Genomic DNA, 13,765 nt, shown 5'->3' on the forward strand with positions numbered 1-13,765 from the left:
ACATTAGACCGGTTGTCATTTATAATTATTGTTGATATTCATGTTTCATACAATTTGTTTAATATATCTTTATAATGCAACTCTTGAGGATGTGTACTCCTTGAAAATGATGATGAAGATGTAAATATTTAAATCAGAAACCCCTCAAACTCTTCAGCTACTTAATTCTCCATGATTTTCAGATTGTTCATCCACCTGAAACATTTAACATATGAAAATAATTTAATAAATATTACTTTAACTACTACTAATACTACTACTAACAACAACAACAACAACAACAATCCTCCAGTGAGGCACTACCTTGATGTGGTTGTGGAAGATGAGAGCCATGCTAGGGATTCAAACATATTGAAAAGGTCTCATCGGAGGAGTCAGACAAAGATTGTTTTTTTTAAAAATATGATGAGATATAAATTATAGAAACCATACCAGCTTGGTTGTTGCCCAGGTCAGCAAGGACTGCACTAGGTATTACAATTCTTGGACATCTGGTAAAAACTGTGCTAGAGGGTTGAGGACTGTTGGCTCAGCAACCAGGACTAGCAGCTGCAGAACTACTGAAAGGAAATATACAGTATTTGGAAACAGAGTAATAATGATCAGTTATTACATAGCAAGTCCAACAAGAAGAGGATATTTGAAACAAATCCTCCAATTTTGGAAAGAACATCAGAATTAGAAACAACAGAACAGAAGCTAGCAGATCAATATTGACTTATAATGAGAAATAAAATATTCACAGAAGCAGAACTGAAAGAAATGCAAAAGTCTACCCAGGGCAAATAAATCAAAACCTAACTCAGACTATAGAGGCAAAACAGAAAGAGTTGGCAGTAGAGGAAGCCAGCACAACTATAGAATTGTTTTCATTTGGAAACCAGGCACCCTCTTCTCTGCCTTAGAAATAACAAAGTTCTACATTTAAACAAGTAGAAGAATTAAAACAAAGAATAAGTGAGCATCTAAAAAAGCACAAAAACAGCATAATAAAGTTTCCTGTGTTGAAGCTTGTTCCAAATAAACCACTAGCACAAGCATTAAAAGATGCTAATAGTGCAATATCAAAAATAAGCATCAGTTCACTGCAAGAAACAAATCAACTAAGGTACAGTATACATGCAGTTATCACTGAACACCTGAGGTGCAAAATCAATGAAGATGGGGAAAAAGCCAAACAATCCACTACCAAAATGGAAGACCAGGCTGGAAAATAAGATTAGCAAACTGAGATCAGATGCAAATAACATGAAACAAAAGAAAGAGAAAAAGATCAAGGAAGTAATTCAACAATAAATAACAGCTCTAGCCAAGAAGATCAGTAAATATGAATTTGAATTGCATATTATAGGCACAATCTCCAATTTCAATCCAATCAGAGACATTTCTACCATTCCATCAATGGAGAGACTGAGTGAATCAGTCAGCACCTGACAAAGAAGAAATAGTACAGTTTTGTACAAAGATATGGGATAGCCCAAAGAAATATAACAACAAAACAGGTTAAAGGAGATGAATGCTACATTGAATATGAATATGAATATGAAATTAAAGAACTTGTAATAACATCAGAAATAGTGGAGAAAGGTCAAGGAAGATCAAGAATTGATCAGCACCAGGTGAAAATGAATTGCATGGGTTTTGGTAGAAACATCTGACTAATCTACATCCATGCATTATCAAGCACTTTAACCAACATAATTGAAGAGGGGTTAACATCTGATAAGCCCTACGTCAGGGGTGTCAAACTCAATTTCATTGAGGGCCACATCAGCATTGTGGTTGCCCTCGGGGGGCCGGGTGGGTATGGCCAGTGTGGGTGTGGCCTACTGGGTGGGCATGGCTGGAGTGTGTATGGCCTACTGGGTGGGCATGGCCAGCTCTACATCATTGGCATCAAGGGTGCCTTTGGGGGCCTGGGCAGGAGTGGGACAGATCTGGGGGTTCTGGCAGAAGGAGGGTCCCTGGGTCAGAGCCAAGGCAGTGGGGGCCGTTCCCTCACTGTTTCCAGGATGGCTTCGTGGGCCACATGAAACCACTTTGCGGGCCGGATCCGGCCCCCGGGCCTTGTGTTTGACATGTCTGCCCTACGTGATAATAAAAGATGCAGCAAAAGGGGCAACACCAGGAAACTATAGATTAATTAGCTGCTTTCCAATAACTTTCAAATTGCTGGGGTAGCAGCTGATGCAGTCCAATATCATCCAATTGAAAACAAGCTCTTTCCACCTGCGCAGAAAGGAAATGGTTCAAACAGAAGAGGAACAAAAGATCAACTCTTAAGTGAAATATGATTCTGGGAAACCCCAAGAGAAGGAAGACCAATGTAGCATGAAAGTACCACAAATTGATTACAAGAAGACATTCAACTCCCTGTAACATGATTGGATAATCAAATGCCTAGAAATAACAGCAGTCAGTAGAAACATCAAACATTTTATACAAAGATCAGTGGCACAATGGAACACACAGCTGCTGGTCAATGGTGATAGATTGGGAGTGGTTAATATCAAGAAAGTACCGTATATACTTGAGTATAAGCCGAATTTTTCAGCCCACTTTTTGGGCTGAAAAATTCCACTTCGGCTTATACTCCAGTCAACAAAAAAACTTACCGAGGACTTGTGCGCGGCCGAGGCTTTGGTGCTTCCGGGATCGCGCGCACCTCTCCCAAGCCACCGCCGTCCAAGACCTGCAGGTCTCCGTTCCTCCGCGCCCTGCCTGCCTGCTTCTTTCAGCTGTCTGCCCATCAGCTGTCCATAGGGATGCTGCAAAGCTCTCCTTCTCTAGGCCTTGGACTCCCTCCTGGCTGAAGAGTAGATGAACCAAGCCAGCAAGGAGACAAAATGTTTCTGCAGCTTTTTTTCCTCTGAAGGTTTTTTTTTTTTTTTTTTTAAGTAATCTCCGAAGGTTATGCCAGAAAATGGAGGACGCTGGGTCTTTGCAAGCTTTAGCTGTCCGCCTGGCTGCCTGAAGGCCGCCCTTTTCAGGCAGTCTGACAGACAGCTAAAACTTGCAAAGACCCAGCGTCCTCCATTTTCTGGCACAACTTTTAGGGATTTATTATTATTATTCCTACTACTACTATTACTACTACTACTACTTCAGGAGTAAAAAGTTGCAGAAAAAAATTCTCTCCTTACTAGCTTAGTTCCTCTACTCTTCCATCTGGAGCCAAGGTAAGATTTTAAAAAGGGATATTGGTTGGAAGGCAGAGGGAGAGTTTAGTTTTAGCATCTAAAAAAAGGGGGGGCGAAATCAGCGAGTACATCCCAACCAGCTTTTTATGTTTTTGTTATTGAAGAAATATGGGGGAGGGGGAGGGGTTCTGGGGTGGGTTGGGGAGGGGATAATATTGTAACTTCAATAAAAATTTTCAATAAAAAAAAAAAGAAATATGGCTTTCTGGGGGAAGGTGGGGAGGGCGTTAAGGAAGGAAAGGGTTTTTGGAAGCTCGTCCTGAAGCTGCCTTTTGTGCAAGGGGCCTTTTCTCAAAGCCTAGAGAGGCAGCTTTGTTGCCTCCCCGTAGACAGCTGATGGGCGAACACCAAAAGCTCCAAAAGGCTAGGGAACTAGTCCCAGAACACCTTGGTAGGAGGAAGGGCAGAGGCAGAATTGGGAAAGAGGTAAGACAGGGTTTTCCTTCCCAGATGTTTCTCTTTGGCAAGACAGCCAGCTGTGCTGAAGCCCAGTATCTGGGGGTGGGGGAGACCTGAGGCAGGCGGGCTGGTGCTTGCATTAGGCCTCCCAGGATCCCAGAGGCTTGCAGAGCGCGGATCCAGCCTCCGAGGCATGCAGAACGGCGGATCGGCTTATACTCGACTCAACAACTTTTCCCAGTTTTTGGGGGTGAAATTGGGGGTCTCGGCTTATACTCGAGTCGGCTTATACTCAAGTATATACGGTAATCTTTCAAAGAGACTCATTTTCACCATTACTGTTTGTCATCACACTGATTCGTCTGTCAGCAATACTGAGTAACTCAGGCCATGGCTAGCCAATATCAAAAAAATCTGCCAGATTATCCCTCCTTCCTTACATGGATGATCTGAAGCTGTATAGAAAAATACCACCTGAAACAGAATCACTGCTAAACACTATCCACATATGCAGTCAAGATACTGCAATGGAGTTTGGACTGTACAAATGTGCCGTGCTTGCTATCAATAGACGAAAAATAGTAAAAAACAGATGGAATCAAGATGTCTTTTGGAAATAACATCAAGAGTCTGGATGAACATAATCACTATAAATACCTGATCATCCTTCAAGCTCCAACATCAATAACACTGATGTGAAGAAAAGGGTTAGAAATGAATATGTCAAATGAGAAAGCATGAAATTTTACAAGTACATCAGATGGTTGAAGAAGAAAAAAGGCATTGGAAGAATATCCGAAGGATAGTGAAGAAGATGTACTGAAGCTAGTAAATAGGAAGGCTTACTTAATACTGAGAGGCCAAAATGGCTCACAAGAAGGACCAAATGAAGAACAGAAAAGAGGCATGGGAAGAAAAGGATTACATGGCCAGGACATTAAAAAAAAACAAGTAAAGCTGATACTAACAGTGGCTAAAAGCAGGTAAGTGGAAGAAGCAGACATTGAAGCTAGTTCTGGCTGCACAAGACCAGCCTTAAGAACAAATGATACAAGGCCAGAATTGAGAAGACAGTAATAGACAGCAAGTGCTGCCTCTGCAAAGAAGCTGAACAAACAGTTAATCACCTGATTAGATGCTTCAAGAAGATTGCACAGACTGACTACAAACAATGGCATGTCAAATTAGCAACAATGGTACATTAGAAGATCTGCAACAAATACTATTTGTCTGGTTGGGCCATAAAATAGAGAAGTGAAGAAGCAGAGGTGTTCTGGGACTTAAGAATTCAAATATATGAGCACCTGCTGTATCATGTCAGATTTAACAATTGTTGATATGAAAGACAAAAAATATCTATATAGTGACATGGTAATATCTGGAGACAGAAGAATAGAAGAGAAAGAACTGGAGAAGATAACAAATTCAAAGACCTGCAAATAGAAATAGAATGACTGTGGCAAAAGAAAGCAAAGGTGGTATCAAATTGGTACCAAATTGCCTTTGTTGCAATCCCAAAACAACTGGAGAAACACTTGAGCATCATCAGCATTGACAAATTCACCACCAGTCAATTACAGTAGGCAGATTTACCTGAAACACATTCAGCAATGATACCTTTAACACCATCAAACATCCACATCTCCCTATCTCAGGTCTTTGGGAAGGACTCCATAGGTGGATAAAAGTGCCAAATCCAGTCTGAACATCTGGCAACAAACTATAACAACAATTACAATGACTTCTTGGATAGCCAATTGATCATTGGAAGATGATATTTTCCACTTTGGGGAACCCTGATTTAAATGAATCTTATTAAAAATTTCTGGTGGTACTATTAGTTTGACACAGTAGGCAGGAACGACCAATGAAAAGACTTAGAATGAGAATGAAGCAAAAATAAAGAATCAAGAGTAAAAGCAGAGATTTTAGTAAGCTGAATAAAGTTCTCAGCTCTGCTGAAAAAAACATATTTCTTTTATTGTTCATATCCCAGAATACCTATAAGAGGAAATCAGTTTGTTGCTCAGAGCATTAGGACAGATGAATTTTTTTCATGCTAGTATCCTTCCAATATGTCACAGCAGAAAATTCCATCCCAGACATCATTCTCACTATGTGACTTAATTGTCTGTGTAGAGGCAAGATCACCACTGTTCTGAATATAAATGCAAAGTGAGCTCCCACTTGGCAAATGAAATATTTGACATACTTTTATGTGAACATTTTCTGAGCAGTGCCACACTCACACCAGGTAGCAATGCAATGTTCATCATTAGTGCTGAAGAAATCTCAAAAGAGACAATTAAAGTAAAGAGTCCACTTAGGCAGCAGATGCCAAAGTTTCAGTATTAGATCTATTTGTCATAATACACAGACTCTTGATAATAATGTGCAAATAACACCATTAACTTTCTTTCCCCCACCCACAAATATCTGAAAAGTGCTTTAAGCTGTGTCATGTAGGTTGCTTACTAAATGCTAGAATGATTCTGTATCGCAGCTGGCTTAGTCACAAAATATTTTAATATTTTTAGCTTGTTATTAAACACATAATACAATTAATGGCTCTTCAAGTAAACCACCTTCTCAGTAAAAGAAATAGACAACTTTTCAAAGTGTCAGATTATGTTGGACCTTGATAATTAATTCCTGCTTAGACCCTTTGTATTAAAATTCTGAATGCTTTTATTCTATAGGCTAAATGATACATACATTCAAGATTTCTGAGCTGCGGTGCACTACCTTTGCCATAGAGTATTCATTAAAATATATATTTTAAATATCTGGAGATGAGCAGCTCCACCGTTTAATTAGATCTTGATTTTCTTCTATTTTACAAAAAGAATGGGAAGCATTTAACTGAAGCTTATTTATATTGGATACATCATAGCACTAACAAACCGTTACTCTCCTGCAGCATTTTTTAAGCATGCATTAGGTAGGAAAATAAAGCACCCAGATTCCCCATTGCCCCTAGTTTTACCTTACCTGTCAAAAACCAACAGTAAATTTGAAGTTTTGAATGGTAATATTTTCCATGAACAAAGTAAATGCTGCAGGTTTGTATTAGAAAAACTGCCATCTTAATGTGTTTTCCCCGTATGTGAATGCTATATTATAAACTACCTTTAAAACATTAAAATGGATAGAAATATATACAAGCACAGAATAGAATAGAATAGAATAGAATAGAATAGAATAGAATAGAATAGAATAGAATAGAATAGAATAGAATAGAATAGAATAGAATAGAATAGAATAGAATAGAATAGAATAGAATAGAATAGAATAGAATGTTGGCAGTTTGGCGGGTCGAATCCCGAGTGCCGCGTAACAGAGTGAGTGCCTGTTACTCGTCCCAGCTTCTGCCAACCTAGCAGTTTGAAAGCACGTAAAAATGCAAGTAGAAAAATAGAGACCACTACGGTGGGAAGGTAACAGCGTTCCGTGCACCTTTGGCGTCTAGTCATGCTGGCCACATAACCACGGAGACGTCCTTGGACAAACGCTGGCTCTTTGGCTTTGAAACAGAGATGAGCACCGGCCCCTAGAGTTTGAAACGACTAGCACGCATGTGCAGGGGAACCTTTACCTTTACCTTAATAGATGCACAAAACATTTCAAAGATTGTTGTTGTTAGTTGCGAAGTCGTGTCCGACCCATCGCGACCCTATGGACAATGTTCCTCCAGGCCTTCCTGTCCTCTACCATCTTCTGGAGTCCATTTAAGCTCACGCCTACTGCTTCAGTGACTCCATCCAGCCACCTCATTCTCTGTCGTTCCATTCTTCTATTGCCCTCAATCTTTCCCAGCATTAGGCTCTTCTCCAGTGAGTCTTTCCTTCTCATTAGGTGGCCAAAATATTTGAGTTTTAGCTTCAAGATCTGGCCTTCTAAAGTGCAGTCAGGGTTGATCTCCTCTAGGACTGACCGGTTTGATCACCTTGCAGTCCAAGGGACTCGCAGGAGTCTTCTCCAGCACCATACAGTAGTTCAAAGGCTTCAATTCTTTGGCGCTCAGCCTTTCTTATGGTCCAACTTTCACTGCCATACATTGCAACTGGGAAGACCATAGCCTTGACTATACGCACTTTTGTTGACAGGGTGATGTCTCTGCTTTTTAGTGTGCTGTCTAGATTTGCCATGGCTTTCCTCCCCAGGAGCAAGCGTCTTTTAATTTCTTGGCTACAGTCCCCATCTGCAGTGATCTTGGAGCCCAGGAAAATAAAATCTGTCACTACCTCCATTTCTTCCGCATCTATTTGCCAGGAATTGAGAGGGCCAGATGCCATGATCTTGGTTTTCTTAATGTTTAGTTTCAACCCAAGTTTTGCACTCTCCTTCTTCACTCGCAACAAGAGGCTCTTTAGTTCCTCTTCACTTTCTGCCATTAGAGTGGTATCATCTGCATATCTTAGGTTGTTGATGTTTCTTCCGGCAATTTTAATTCCAACTTTTGATTCATCTAGCCCTGCCTTTCTCATGATGTGCTCTGCATATAAGTTAAATAGGCAAGGCGACAGTATACAGCCTTGCCGGACTCCTTTCCCAATTTTGAACCAATCAGTGGTTCCGTGTCCAGTTCTCACTGTTGCTTCTTGGCCTGCATATAGGTTTCTCAAGAGACAAATAAGATGGTCTGGTATGCCCATCTCTTTAAGGACTTGCCACAGTTTGTTATGATCCACACAATCAAAGGCTTTAGCATAGTCAATGAAGCAGAAGTAGATGTTTTTCTGGAACTCTCTAGCTTTCTCCATGATCCAGCGTATGTTAGCAATTTGATCTCTAGTTCCTCTGCCTCTTCGAAATCCTGCCTGTACTTCTGGTAGTTCTTGATCCACATACTGCTGGAGTCTAGCTTGTAGAATTTTAAGCATAACTTTACTAGCATGAGAAATGAGTGCAATGGTGCGATAGTTTGAACATTCTTTGGCACTGCCTTTCTTTGGAATTGGAATGCAAACTGATCTTTTCCAATCCTGTGGCCACTGTTGAGTTTTCCAAATTTGCTGGCAAATTTCAAAGATAGCATGTAGCATTAACACTGTCATCCATATACCAATATATAGAGAGAGGTGTAACATGGTGTAATAAGATGGAGCATTTGTTTTCATTGTGATTTGTGGGGGGGCACAAAGGGAGGCTCAGCCAATCTCAATGTATACATGGTTGTACTTTGACAATAAAGGTTCATTCATTCCTTGATAAAATGTAACATAAGATATTCCTTGCATCAGGCCCTCTTTATTGATAGATATGATCACCTCCACTAGATGGCTTAGGTGACATGGGCAGAGCCAATTTCATTTACCTTTTTGCAACCTCCAGTCTAGACCTCCCCAAGTGAATTATAACAGTGGCTGCTGGTAGAGGTAATCCCTGAAGGGAGGGATTGGAAGACTTGCTTCTATATGAACAAACCAGATTGGCAAAAACCGTTGGGAGAAGGTAGTCCCAAAGATATCTGGATCCTAAGCTATTAAGGTCTTTAAAATATCAGTTAGTATTTTGATTTGTATTTTGAAGCCAACTGATAAGCAGTGCAACTCTTGAAGAAATGTTGTGTATATTTCACAACATACAGAGAAAATCAAAATGTTTCTTATGAGTATTTTCCCTCACTTATTCAGAGCAAACTTGATTATTTAAGTTCTTTTTAATTTTTAAATTATTTTTTATAAATATATTTTATTGATTTTCTAGTTTTGCAATCATAAGTACTTAACAAACAACGTATTGTCTGGGTCCATTAGTAATTCAGTGGTACATATTAACTTCCTCAATCTAGATCCAATACTACACCATCTAGTGCTTCCTCTCTTCTTTCAGTGGTATACATTTTTTCACACTAGGCAAATACAATTCTTATTGCTGTTAATACATATACAGTTGAATATCAACATCTTTACCACCTTTTTCTAATATTATACATAATATCAGTAGTGTCAGTTTAAAATATCTTTTCTAACCAAAACATATCTCAACTGCATTTGCACTTAAAATCCATTTGTTCAATCAATTTCCTGTTTTTCTCGCTTTTTTAAAAGTTTGATTTCAAATTGTTGGAAGAAAAGTCTTCATCATAGTTCCATCCAAGCCGGGGATAAATAACATGGTGACTGCTTTGGGAAGAGGGTTACAATTTATTGCAGAGGAAAGCCAGACAGGAAGTTGGATCCAGAAAAAAGGACTGAGCTCATGTGGGGCATGGGTTTTTATATCCCTTGGACTCTATTGTTTGGTTATTTCCTTTGAACATGAACTCACCATCCATGTTCAAAGTGTCTCTGTCGCTTATTGTTTTCTCATAATAAATTATATTTGGGTAACCAAAAGCTTCCCTTATTCAGACTCTCTTAGCATTTTCATATTTCCCTTCTCATACCAAAATATAGTATTCTAGTTGCAGATCCTATCTTTCTAGTTATAATAATGTTTTTATTTCTAACAATTATCTATTCCCTTAGCCATAATAATAATATAATATCCCATCTAATGGGTCAAAATCTCTATTTTCTTCAGTATTATTCTAGCTTTCTTCCTTTGCCAACTAACTTTCCAAGTCAATGCATTTGAATCATCAAGTAGTTTTACCTCTATTTTTGTGTATATTGTTTGGAATAAGAAAGACAATTTGACTGAAGTATTTTTGGAGGAACGCTTAGCCCATTTATATTCATTAAGCAGCTTCCCTTCTTCTCCACTTTTCCACAATTCTCCTAACGGCTTTATCTTCTGTTCAATCAGCTCTTCTTCCTTATCCTCAAATGTGTTCTGAGAACTTGACAAGTAAGATATATTTTCCATTTCCGGTATTATCACTGCAACTTCTAATTCTTCATTTGTCTGAGTCTGTCTCTTAATTCCTTCCTTTAGGTCCTACATCTTTGGATCTGCTTTCTCTAATTGTCCTTCTGTTTTCTGGGTTACTAGTTCCTTCTTTGTAGTCATTTTCTGAATTTTTAGGTTTAGATTAGAAAATTGTTTATTTTATTTTATTTTATTTGTGTTATTTTTAGTCTCAGAGTGAGCTAAGGCAATTGACTCTTGTATAGATTTCAACACAGAAAGAATTTCTTTCTGAGATTCATCAACATTTTCTTGTTGGTATGTCAAGCTGGGGGCTTTGAAGAAAAGTGTTAGGGATGGTTAGGCTGAATATGGAACATCCATTTTGTTTTTGTATATGATCTTTATAGTCTAATCTATTTAGGGATTTAAAAAGTTTCAGTCAATTGTCATTTGAACTCCAAATTATTGAGCCAGTCTATCAGTCCATCCTTAAGCCTCCCCTAAAGAAATATAAGCAAGTTTTTCTGTCCACTAAAAACATATCTCTTCTGTCCAGAGAGAAAAAAAGCAATTAAAAGTTCATCAATCAAAAGTTTATAATCCAAAGTATTCCATCATGTCAATCAGAAATGCATGTTTCTTCTACAGGGAAATAGCTCCATGACACAACTCTAAAAGTCAGTTAGTATTTGTATTCATAATCCAGGCAGGCCAGTTTCAAAATAATTTATCGTCTCTGCCAGACAGATAAGCAGCCCAAAAAGTTTATTTTTCTCTTTTCCCAGCTGCACTCTACAAAAGTGAAAGTTTCCAAGGACAACAAAAGTCTTATCTGAGTCTGGGCTTCAAGCCAAGTTTCCTTTAAGCATAATAGATTGTAGTGCCATGGTTTGCCACTAGATTTCGTTGACACCGGCTTTCAGCTTTTTAAATCCAAACTTATATTGCAAGTTTTTCAAGTCTTTTTTCTAAAAAAGTCTCAAAAGCACTTTTAGTCCCCAAATTTCAAAGCTATATATCTGTATTGATTCCAAATTAATCATATAATTTTCTGTTTCCCCCCAAGCAATTAGCTTGCTGCTTTTCTTTTCCTGAGGGAACGGGGCAGAAATTCCCCTTCCCTCTCTCATCGGGGGGGGGGATTGTTTGCTTTGGGCAGTTTTTTACAGGAAAAAGTCTTAAAGTCATAAAGAGAGTTCCATCCATGTTGCTCAAAAGTTGCTCAATAGTGCTTATTTTCTTTAGTTGTCATCAGTTGCTAACTGGCCACACAAATGTGGCCAGTCTTTCCCCTGCCGGTTTGGAGGGCTTTCTCAGATCAAACGGAAGCCCCCCCCCCGTGATCAACAAGGGTCCCCTCTTTGTCACCTCTTCAGGGTGACTTTTGATCCTTTTTAGGGTCCCCAGCAGGGTGAAATTGAGTGTGGAAGACAGAGACTTGTCTTCCTGCACCCATTATGCTGCAACGCCTAACTGTAAGTCAAGTTCTTTTTTATTTTTATATTTTTGCATATAAACTGAATAAAATATATTTGGTCTGTGTCAGTCTAATGTACTTTGCCTCAATGAGACATTCTGATGATGTCTCATTTCACTCAGATGCTTTGTATTGCTTCTTGAACCTTCTTCTGCACATCCAACATATAGATCAACCTTTCAGCACTTCCAGTTCAATCTGAAATTATGAAGGTGACCCCAGTAATAACATACCTTCACTTAGCTTTTAGAAACAGGATTATATTGTTTTATGAAGCATTTTTATGAAATCAAAGGAGAAGAAACCCTTTAAAGTTTTGCAGACTCCTAAATTATATGCATTTTACCAATTCTTAATGGAGAGACAGCTGTTACTGTAGCTGACATGACTATGTTTCAAAAAGGAATCTTTAATTCTCATTGCCTGGTCAAATATTACAGCTTATTCATTATCTATTCTAGAAAAAAGCTTGAGCAGACTCTCACAGGAATTAATTATGAAGCAATTAAGCCTTGTTAAAGCTCCTACTTGCTGCATTTACAAAATTTACAATACTGCAGATCACTCCCACACAATGGGGAAGGGGAGGAAAAAGGAAGTTGTAGGGCACCATTCAATTCATTCTCAAAATTATTGTTCCCTAACAGCTGGCTCATTTTTCTTCTTAAACAATGACACTACCTAGGGTTTCTTTCTTGAACGTAAGACATTATCTTCAAAATAAGTTCCAGATGATTTCTACCTTTCTGTAAAATGAGACATGCACAGCTACTAGGGAAATTAAAATCTAACTTTCCTCACTGCTTTTTATGCAGCACTTAGACCAGTACTCAGAATATTGGTAGGAATCTTTTTTAGATGAAATATGAATAAAGTGATGAAAATAAGGTTCTTTACATTCAGTTCTGGATGCTATTGGTAGTAATAGAGTGTTTAAAAGGTTCCCATAAAATAAATAAGTAAAGAAAAATGAATAAGAAAATATTAATTGGCATTACAGAATGCTTTCAAAATAGTTACAACATTAAAAAAACATTGTATAAAATAGGACTGGGCAGCCTTCCAAATATTTCTGAATATCTACTGTACATATCATCACAGACAATTATTCATGTATGGTATGAATGATAGGCTGGGATTCAAGAATATCTTGAGGATTACAAGTTTGCTGCCTGATTTGAAAGGATAATTATCAGGAAGGAAAGCAGAACAATGCCTTTTTGGAAAAATGATAAAGAAAACTGGCTTTGTTCTTTATAAATATAGTTAGTATGGTTATAGAGAGCTTTGAAGAGATACTTTGACTTGATGAAGCTTTGTTTAAATCACTCTATTAAAGTAGATTTACTAATAGAATCTACCATTCACTCTGAAGCAGAAAATCAGACCAAGTGACTTTGGAGTGCTTTGCAACCACTGATAACTCTCAAAATATTCATCATGACTCTGGACAGCCTCCAGAACACAACATGACAATACAATATACAGTATAATGTAAGGCATAAAATACCAACTTCACTTTCATAGTCAGGCAGTTCATCTTTTTATTTTATTTTATTAAACTATGTTCTAATCATATTAATAGTAAAGTGTGCGTTTGTGTCAAGGTTACATTGTTTTGCCTTTCATTACATTTCTCAGCTTTTTAATAAGGTCAGCTGGAAGGTTTAATTCTATATTCTCCCATGTTAGTGGAATTTTATAGTTCTGGGATGGCTTTGAGAATTTAACTTAATGCTTAAAATACGAACTCAAGGTTGAACAATTTGCCGTATAGCACTAGGGCAAAACTTATCAGCAAGGATGGTGACTGCAACCATGAAATAAAAAGAGAAAGACTTACTTCTTGGGAAAAAGACCGTGATAAATCTAAACAAAATATTATAATTTA

Source organism: Vipera berus (assembly GCF_964194415.1).
Source record: "Vipera berus genome assembly, chromosome: 4".
Lineage (NCBI taxonomy): Eukaryota > Metazoa > Chordata > Lepidosauria > Squamata > Viperidae > Vipera > Vipera berus.